The sequence below is a fragment of the Pyrgilauda ruficollis genome, unplaced genomic scaffold (genome assembly GCF_017590135.1).
Source record: "Pyrgilauda ruficollis isolate IOZ18807 unplaced genomic scaffold, ASM1759013v1 scaffold23, whole genome shotgun sequence".
In the NCBI taxonomy this organism is placed as follows: domain Eukaryota; kingdom Metazoa; phylum Chordata; class Aves; order Passeriformes; family Passeridae; genus Pyrgilauda; species Pyrgilauda ruficollis.
The window spans coordinates 6,851,190-6,860,473 of NW_024522539.1; positions in this window are offsets into that span (position 1 = coordinate 6,851,190).

The following is a 9,284-nucleotide window of genomic DNA, read 5'->3' on the forward strand; positions in this document are numbered from 1 at the left end:
AGGGTCTTAAACAAGGATGGGATCTCCAACAGGGATTTCTCTGGGTGGGGAATGAAGCTGGGACCTTGCTCAGCCCAACCCTTTGGGCATGGGAGAGAGAATTAGGATGAAGTGACCAATTCCACCTTCGAGGTTTCTCGCTGGTCTGTGTTTCCCCGTCAGGGTCTGAGCCCACCCAAAGCTCAGGATGTCGCTGTGTGCTGGAGTGACAAACACAGTGTGTGTCCCGCTGGTCAAACACAGAGCGGGGATGAAGGTGCCAGCTTTGATCAAACCCTTGGCATGCTTTAGGCTGAACTCTGCCCAAGCCACAGGGAGGAAAGGTGAGGAACTGTTGCCACCAGGCAGTAGCCAACATCCCTCACCTCCCAACCTGGCTCAGCTTGTGCAAGCAGCAGACACTGGCTCCTTGGCACCGAGGCTTTTCCAGCACAGCCTCTTAACCCTGCTAATTCCCTTGTGTTCTCCTGCCAGACCTGCTGTCCCTCTGCCAGGGGATGGCCCGGAGCCTGCTAATTGCACCAGCAAGTGGCCACGTGTCTCCATCACTGGGGCTGTTGTTCTCTGGTGTTATTTTGGGGACTGCTGGCCCTTGTCTGGCAGTGTGGGACAGGATGGTGACTGGCAGCGTCCCTTGCCCCTTCCCCTTCACCATCACCTGCTAAATTATCTCAGTGATGGGTTGATGCCCCTGCTCCCAGTCTCACCAGGGATCAGGGCAATCCTCAGCACAGCACAGCACTTCTTCCCTGTTGGAAATGCAACAAAGGCACGGTGAGAGGAAGATCTGCCTGAGCTTGCCTAAGCCACTCTCAGCCCAAAAGTCCACAACTCCAAGGCTGGTTTCGAAGTCCCAGAGTTGATTTTGAGGTGCCACAGGTCATCCCCACAACAATCCTCCCCTTCTCATCCAGGGGAGGCTCAGGGTGCCAGCAGCACCTCCCACCTCTCCATCCCTCCTCCTGTCCCCAGGCCATCTGGCCACACTCATCCATGTTAAACAAATGCTGGAGTCTATTATCAGGCCCTTCCTCCCCCTTCCCCCCCGGACAGATGGAGGCTGAGCGCACCCGGAGTCCCGGCCCGCAGCATTCATGTGTGTGAATGAGAAAATTGAATTATTTATGGCCATGTGAATAAGGCTGGCGGCTGCGGAGGCCGAGCGGAAAGGACTCCATTACGTGGAGAGTACCTGTTGCTATGGAGCTGGGGCTTCTTCCCCATGGCCCCCCATGCACAGCTGTATCCCTGCCTGCCCCCCATCCTACCCTGTTCCTCATGGAGCTGGATGGAGAGCAGAGCCGAGTGCTGGACTGACCACAGTGTGACCAGTATGGGGGCTTTCCTCCCTGCACTGTGCCTGCGGCTCCTGCAGGCTGGTTTGGATGTCACCCCAAATCCCCCCACATTTTGAAGCAGGACCCACAGTGCAATGTGGGGATGGTGTGGTGCTGGTGGCCAGTGGCTCCCTTACCCCCAGCCACCATGATCTGCAGCCAGAAAACAGTGGGAAATATTGGGGTGGGAAGTGTTGGGGTGGGCAGTACCAGCATCTCATGGCTAGGGCTGGGCAAAGCAAGTCTGACCCTGGCACAGCACAGGCCAATGGGTGACTCTCAGCTCAGACTCCTCAACTCCTCTTAAAACTCCCATCCCTGGAGGCAGCAGGAGCTGTGACTTGAGGCCCCCCACTCTCCCCATGCCCAGGCAGAAAATCAGCTTTGCAAGAGCAGGGACTCCTTCCAGAGCCACCTGCATTGCAGCTTCTCCTTCAGGGATGCCAAATCCTGCAGTGATGCTGAGGGAGGTGCTGGGGCTTCCCTCCCTCCCACTGTCTTCCCTACTCCTCTTTGGCTAAAAAGTAGGACTTTGTCCCTGTTGGGACATCCCTTCCTGCCTCGATGCCACACTGGGGTCAGGCCAGGCACCTGGGGACCACGAGGGGATGGGACGTGGCAGTCCCCAACCCTGCACGACAGCAGCACAGGGACTCCTGCTCCCTTCCCTGCAGAGCTAAGAATAGACTCCAGCTCCTCTCCTGGTGCTGAGTGGGCTCTGCTGGGCTCAGAGGAATAAAAAGCAGGAAAATGCTTATTTTAGTTGCTGCAGTCGACAGCTGTGACTCGTATGTACCTAAGGAGCGGCTTTGCACCGTGTTTACCCTCCCGCTGCCGGGAGCAGAGGCACCATTGCAGACCTCTCATTCAGGCTGTGGATGCCCCTGCCATGCTCCCAGCCCCAAAATCCCAGCTGGCTCCCAATCCTCTCCAGCACAACCGGCTGCCTCCCACCCTTCTTTTCCCCACGCTTTTAGAGTGAGCCCAGGCAATGCAGATGCTCCCACCATTCCCGTGCCTTGGGAGGTGCTCCCCACCATCTCCCTGCACCAGCTACTGCTGGAGGCCAGCACAGCCTTGCTGAGATTTTTAGGGCTCCTGTAGGGTCCCAGGGTGCATCCAGCTACAGAGGGATTGTCCCCAGCACCTGAGATAAAGGCAGACTGCAGACACCCCTGTGTCCGAGTGATGCACCTGCCTGGGATGCTGCAGCAATGAGCAGGCACTTGCCAGCCCTGGCTCTGGGTGCAAGGCCAGGGGAAGCACCTGCTGCAGGAGAGCAGCTCTGGGTCCTTCTCCCCAGCATCACCCCCGAGGTAAAACCAAGAGAAAGCTAATTGTTACCATAGTTACATGAAGTGGCCTTTCTTAGGGAGCCGCGTCATCACTGCTGTCACAAGGTTAAGGCGGTGGGGAGTGGTGGTGGGGAAAGGGGGGGAGATGTGTTTTCTTTGGGAAAACCATGGCAACAGCTATTTCTAAGGGAACAGCTGTGCACAGCGAGGCCATGGGGAAGAGGAAGGGGCTGGGGCATCTCAGTGCCAGCCATGCTCTGAAGGCAGCAGTGCCAGGTCCAGCAGCTCTCCATGGCAGTCTGCATCTCCAGAGTCCCCTTCCCACCTGTGCCAGGGCTTACTGGGTGTCTCCCATGGTGCTGGCACATTTCCATGGGCTCCAGCATGCCCAGCAAAGCAACATGACGCCACTCCAGTTTGCTTGGCATGTGCAACCCCTCCTGGCATGTTCCCATGGGCAGGGCTTGAAGGGCTGCCAGATGTGTGGGATGGTTGGGACTACCCACCATGGGGAGTGGGGATGGAATTGCTTGTCCAGAGTCAATTCACACAGAAAGAGCCCCAGTGGAAAGCTCAAGGCTGATTAATGAGCAACATGAAGCTTGAACAATCATAATATAAATACTGGTGGAAGTCACAGGGATGGTGTCGACCCCTCTGGAGTCAGTACAGGATGGGCTGGTAAAATGGGAAGGTGCTTTTGGGGCTAAGGAACACTAGTGGAGGTGCAAAAGCCATGGGGATGTCCTGCAGGTCCAGGCAGGGCTGGCTGAGCCCTGGAGACACAGAGGTCTGAGGAATCCACAGGTGTGCAATGGCCAAGCAGACCCAGCAAGGAGAAGATGCCGGTCTCATCTGCACCCTCCACCCCAGATCCTGTTTCAACACGTAGCTGGGAATTATCTCTGTTTGCAAGACACTTAATTAAGACCATTTCCCTGAAGGAAACCAAGATGGAGAGCTTCACTTCTCGGTATTCCAGCGCTTTCTGGCATTCGTTTCCACACCAATTAGGGTGTAAATTAGTCACCTGGAGAGCAATCCAGTGGCTGTGCTCAAGGGAAGCTCTTCAGCACATGTGCCATCTTCTTCCAGGAAGGCAGGTGGCAGGTACAGGTGGGGTGGCCACTGCAGGGACAGGGAAGGGGTCCTTGGGGTGCTGGGGCCTGCCTTTTGGGATAACAGCTTGGGACTGGGCTGAGACTCTGGGGTTGGGCACGGAGCAGAGTCAGCAAGAGGGTTTAGGGTATCTCCATGTGCTGTGTCTGCTTCTCCTAGGCCCCTCAGTTCAGGGTGACTTGGTGAGCCACTGGGCTCTGAGATTAAGCTCCCTGTTGGCTCTGACAAGAGAGGGAGATGAATCTGGAGATGAGGTGCTCAGGTCTGTGCCTTGCTGTGATGGGATCCAACAGAGGGTGCATCAGAGGGTTGGCACAGAAATGTGGTCCAAGGGTGGTTGATATCTTGAGGTTGTTGGGTCTGGACAGGCTCCTGCTCAGGTCTTCAGATGGACATGTGGAGGCACTTCTGTCACAGTTGTGGCTGTGCATCCATCCCTCTGCAGGTTCACTTAATCTCTCTGTCCTTGTTCACTTTAGCTGAGAGGTTTTTGTAGAAGATGCAGCTGAAATGTGGGATGAGAGTTCAGGAGGAGGAGAGTCCAAAGAGGAATAAACAAATCCCCCCTGGGCTCCCAGGGTGCTGCAGTTGTAGGAATTCACTGAACATGACCAAGGGCACCTGCTGGGAGCAGTGGCACAGCCAGACAGCACTCAAGCGAAATTCTGGTTCATTGATTGATGGGAGATTGTGGTGGCAGACAGGCAGAAGAGGAGCTGGCAGAGAGGTGGCTGGGAGGAGGCATCTGAAAGTCACAGCTGGCTGTGCACATGTCCCCATGTCACTCAGGGAGTGGGGTCTCACTGCAGCACCAGGTATCATCCCTGGTTTCCTTCCTCACCCTCTTCAGGGGGATGGAATACATCCACAGCCCTGCAGAAATACTGCACAGAGGCTGTGCTGATCGTCAGTGAGTCAGGATGGGAAGGTTTCAGCTAAAATACCAATTTCCTGGTGATCTCAGTGGTGAGGTTCAGCTTCCCCATTGCTTCTGATCCCCTTTTGCTGCACTTATGGGGTGGTCTTGGCTGGTGCCTCCTCCATCAGAACACTCCTGTCTGTCCCTGCCTTCATGGGACAAACTGAGGGTCAACTGCGTGTTGCTACTTTCCCCAAATATTCCAACCTTCTCATTTCCCATGGGCGCAGCCACCATGCAGGGACCAGGCAGCTTCCTCATCTTCTGGCCAGCCTGCCTACTGCCTGCTCCATCTCCTTCCAAACAGAACCAGAACTCCTGTGAGGAACCACCTACCCACAGGACGTGCCCTCCAAGCCCCCATTAGTTAGCACTTGTCTTAAGCACTGCAACATTTGATGCCTTATTCCTCCTAATCCCGCCTGATGTAACCGTGCCTGTCCTCATTAGCCACATAATTGTCTGGCAAACACAAAACAGGCCCTGACACAGTCTAAGGAAATTGGCTTAAAAATATGGAGCCACATTCTCAGATGTTGTTGAAGGGGTCTCATTTGTTTATTTGCATTCACACGGCACCCTGTGGATAATAAGAGACAGACTGCTGCAAAAACACCTATTTTTCTTAAAGATCATCTGAGGTGGGAAATGCCAGCTGGGATATCCAGCCCAGCATCTGCACTCCTGGAGGACAGCTACCTCTCTACTTGGCCCAAACTGCTGCACCAAGGGGTTTCCAAGAAGAGAAGATGGCATGTGCCACCCTTGTCCACACTGGTAAGGTTGCCCAGGGAGAGACTTAGCCATCCACATCTCCCAGTGATAATGCCTGGAATATGAATTTTGAAGGGCCTCTGACAGCAGATGACAGGGCTAGGTTAATGGAGGCAGCGGTAAGAAATCTAATTAACCCACAGTATGTTGTTTAATTTGTGCAAAGTTGTTGTGGTTACTCAACTATAAACTCCATCCCCAGCTGTAATGACAGTCACTTGCATGGCAGCAGTGGAGAGCATCCTGGAGGTGGGCAGCCACCCTGTGCTCACCCTTGAAGGTGCCCTCAATTACGTGCAGAGCGTTCCAGTGGTTGCCTCCATCTGGTTCCTCCATGGCATTTGAGACCCTTTTCTAGCTCTGCTCTTTGGAACGGGCACCTGTGCTGCTTCGCTGCCTGCTCTGGCATTCAACCCTGGTGCATGGCTTCCAAAAACCAGCCTTCAGGACCCAGCAGTGTCAATCTGTTGATTGCACTCAAGTCCAGGAGATGGCTTCAGGTCATTGAGTTCCCATCACAGCTCTTAAGCTGTAATTATGTTCAAGGCTCTTTGCCTCGGTTATGTCTTTTTACTAATGCTTGGAGCCGCTGTACTGATCTTTTCTTCAAGGCTGACCTCCATGCAGCTTCCCAGGAGAGAGCCAGGACTGTTATTTATGCCAATTCACAAACCAAAGGCCAGTTGTCCATTATACGATCTTTTGAACAGCAGGAGACATCGGCAGGGCTGATGGTGGCTGAGCTCTTTGTGTTGGTTCAGGAAGGAGCGCAGGAAAAGGGGTGGATGTCACAGGTCCGGTTCTCTTCCCAGCTTAACCTTCCCCAAAAGTCTTCGACCAGACAGCAGCTCCTCTGAAGAGGTGCTCTGGAGCCTGTGGTGCCCACAGAAGGATGATGCTGCACCTCAGCACCTCCATCTCTCACCAAAGCTCCATGGTCCCCCCCGACCGCTACAGGAGACACAGACACACAGATACTGTGCAGGGACATCCTTCCTGGGGAACAAAAAGCTTTAACCAGGTGCCAGAAGACTCCCAGTTGCCCAGTGAGGTGAAGTTTGACAAGAAAGGAATCGAGAGGGGAGGTGATTCACCTCTGGGGTCCATTAAAGCCAAGCAGGCTGATCCCACACTGCTGCAGGGTTTGTAGGAGAAGAGACTTCCAGCACTGGGCACACTGAGGTCCTGCTGTTACCCTAAGAGTGTTGGGGGTGTGGAATACAAACACACCCTTGGCAGCAACGTACACTTGTTACACTGAGCCCTGCAAGGTCCACAGCCTCCCCTGCAGCAGCTCCCAATCCCATTCCGAGGGGAATTCAGACTCCTCTGTCTGATGGGAGGTTAGGAGGGAGACCTCGGCTCACTCCTGTTCCTCCAAGCCAGTGGAGGTGCCTGGTGGTGATGCCAGGGCACTGCTCACTGCCCAGGATGGGATTCCTATCAAACAGTACACCCAGCAAGCCAGCCTGCATCCACAAACCGGGTTCCCAGCGGAGTCCCATGTGCAGGGACACAGAAGTACCCTCGGAGCAGGGGCAGCTCTGTCACCACCAGTTTGAGTGTGTCCCCAAGCAAATCTCTTGGCATCCTTTTCCCACACTGCTGAGCTCCACAGCCCTTCCCCTTCAGCCTGGGGATGAAACCAGGTCCCTGGGCAGCCAAGAGAGGGAAGCAGCAGAGGAGCTCGATTTGGGTTTTCCTTTCTTTTCTTTTTTTTTTTTTTTTTTTTTTTTTTTTTTTTTTTTTTTTAAGAATTTAAAAGTGGCAGTGCTAGCAAAGGGTAATTATCCCTCTGTTCCAGCTGAAATACAATTAAGGCGGCTCTCAACGAGCCCCCGGGATATTGTGGTTTACTAATTAACAAGCGGATATGCTGTGGCCCCTGTCATGGCAATTACAGCATGAGACAGGCTTCAGGAGCTCTAATTACACGTCAGCCCGCAACACACGCTGCAATACAAATTAATGAGGGTCTGAGCTGGCAGTGGAGGGAGTTTGCCCAGCAAGAGGCTGAGATGGGCAGCAGGGATGGGGATGGATGCAGGAGATAGGGATGTGAGTCCAAGCCTGGGGATACCATTGCACACTGCAGGATCAGGAGGATGAAGGGAGGAAATTTGGGATGAAAAGCCCCATAGTTACCCAAAAATGGTGCATTGAAGAAAAGGAGAGGGGCTTTTGCTTTGTGGAGCCGTGGCCTGATGAGATGAGTGGCATTTAGGATGACTGCAATGAATAGCAAGTATCACATCTTCAGCTGTTAATTCCCAGACCAATAAAGATGCTGTTAAGAAAAGAAGTCAGATGGGAAATACCCAACAGGGTTTTGACTGCTGACAAATAACAAACAGATCTCCCAGAGCCAGGAGGAATTTTTCTGACAAATTGTTTATTGGGGAAAGTTATGCACTTTCAGCTTGAGTTGAACTAATAGCTTTGGCCAGGTCTGGAAAATAAAAAAGGCAATCAGGATTTTTGTAAATGCAGTTCTGACACCTTGCATTTTAAAAAGCTGCTTCCTTTCAAAATGTATTTAAAAGATGTAATTAAACAAAAAAACAGACCGCACACCTAATGAGGACACTTTGTTTCTGACAAAATGAAACGATATTTATCAGCTTTGCTGATATTTATCAGAGTTTTGCTGCTCCAAGCTCAGCAGTGACACATGTTTTCTGTGGCATTAGTGTGCCTGTTGAATTTACTGTCTCCTCTCCAGCACCTGTCTGCTGCCAAGGAGGGACAGTGGGAGGTGACATGGTGGATGCTCCACGGTGATGCTTTGGCCACCAGCATCACCTGTAAAATGCCGCTGCAGACAGAGAGGTTCTTGGGCAGATAGGAGGATCTGGGGAAGATGAAGTGAAGCTCCCAGGTTTTGGAGCTCCCTCCAGCCTCCTGCAGGGGTGGAATCAATGGAGCTGAGGGGCAGCCCTTGCAGGGGATGGAGTCTCACACCTGGGGGGTGCACAGCAGGTCCCTCATTTGCTCAGGCTGTGACCAAGGACTGAGAGGAGGCAGGTGAGGAGCTTTCAGACTAATCCTTCTTGCTCCCATGCACTATGGGGAGGAGACCCTGCACAGTCCCCACTGCCAACACCCAGAGCACAAAACTGCTGTAGAGCACCTCTGCCACAGAACGTGGCAGGGGAAGGGCACGCACCTCCTCACACGTAGCTCCCAGTATAGATCCCATTAACCATCGCAATTAACACGAGCCAGGCCCTCTCCCTTCCTTGTCACCCCAGCCAGAGCTGTACATAAAAATAACTGTTTATTACACAGCGGGCAGAGCCCGGCTTATCGCTGCAGACAGGAAATTGCTGCGCAGAAACCGCACGTTTCACTTTTAATAAGTTTGGCAATAAAACATCTCATCAAACGAGGCCACGACAGGGCAATAATGAAGCTTCCGCGTGGACCATAATTGCTCACTGCTCTCCTGGGGGTGAGCCAGAAAATGGGGAGTGAGGGGGGAGATGGATGGCAGCATCATCCTCCCTCATCTCCTGCTCTGGGAGCATCCATCCCTCCTTATCCCCAGCAGCATTCCTGGAGCACTGACACCCTCCAGGACACGACTGAAGAGGAGATCTGTCCGTGCTGGAGGGATACAGGCAATTCCCATGGAGTGTTGGAGGAGTGTCAGAGGAATAGGGAGGTTCTTGATGCTCTGAGGGAAAGGTTTTCTGCCTTCCAAGCACAGCTTTACATCAGTGAATAGTTTTCATGGCTGAGCAGGTGCTCTCACACACAGACCATCCCCATCCTTAGCCAGGAGGGACAGAGTCTCCTGGAGGTTCTGTACAGGTGGGCTCAGGATGGGGATCTCAGCAT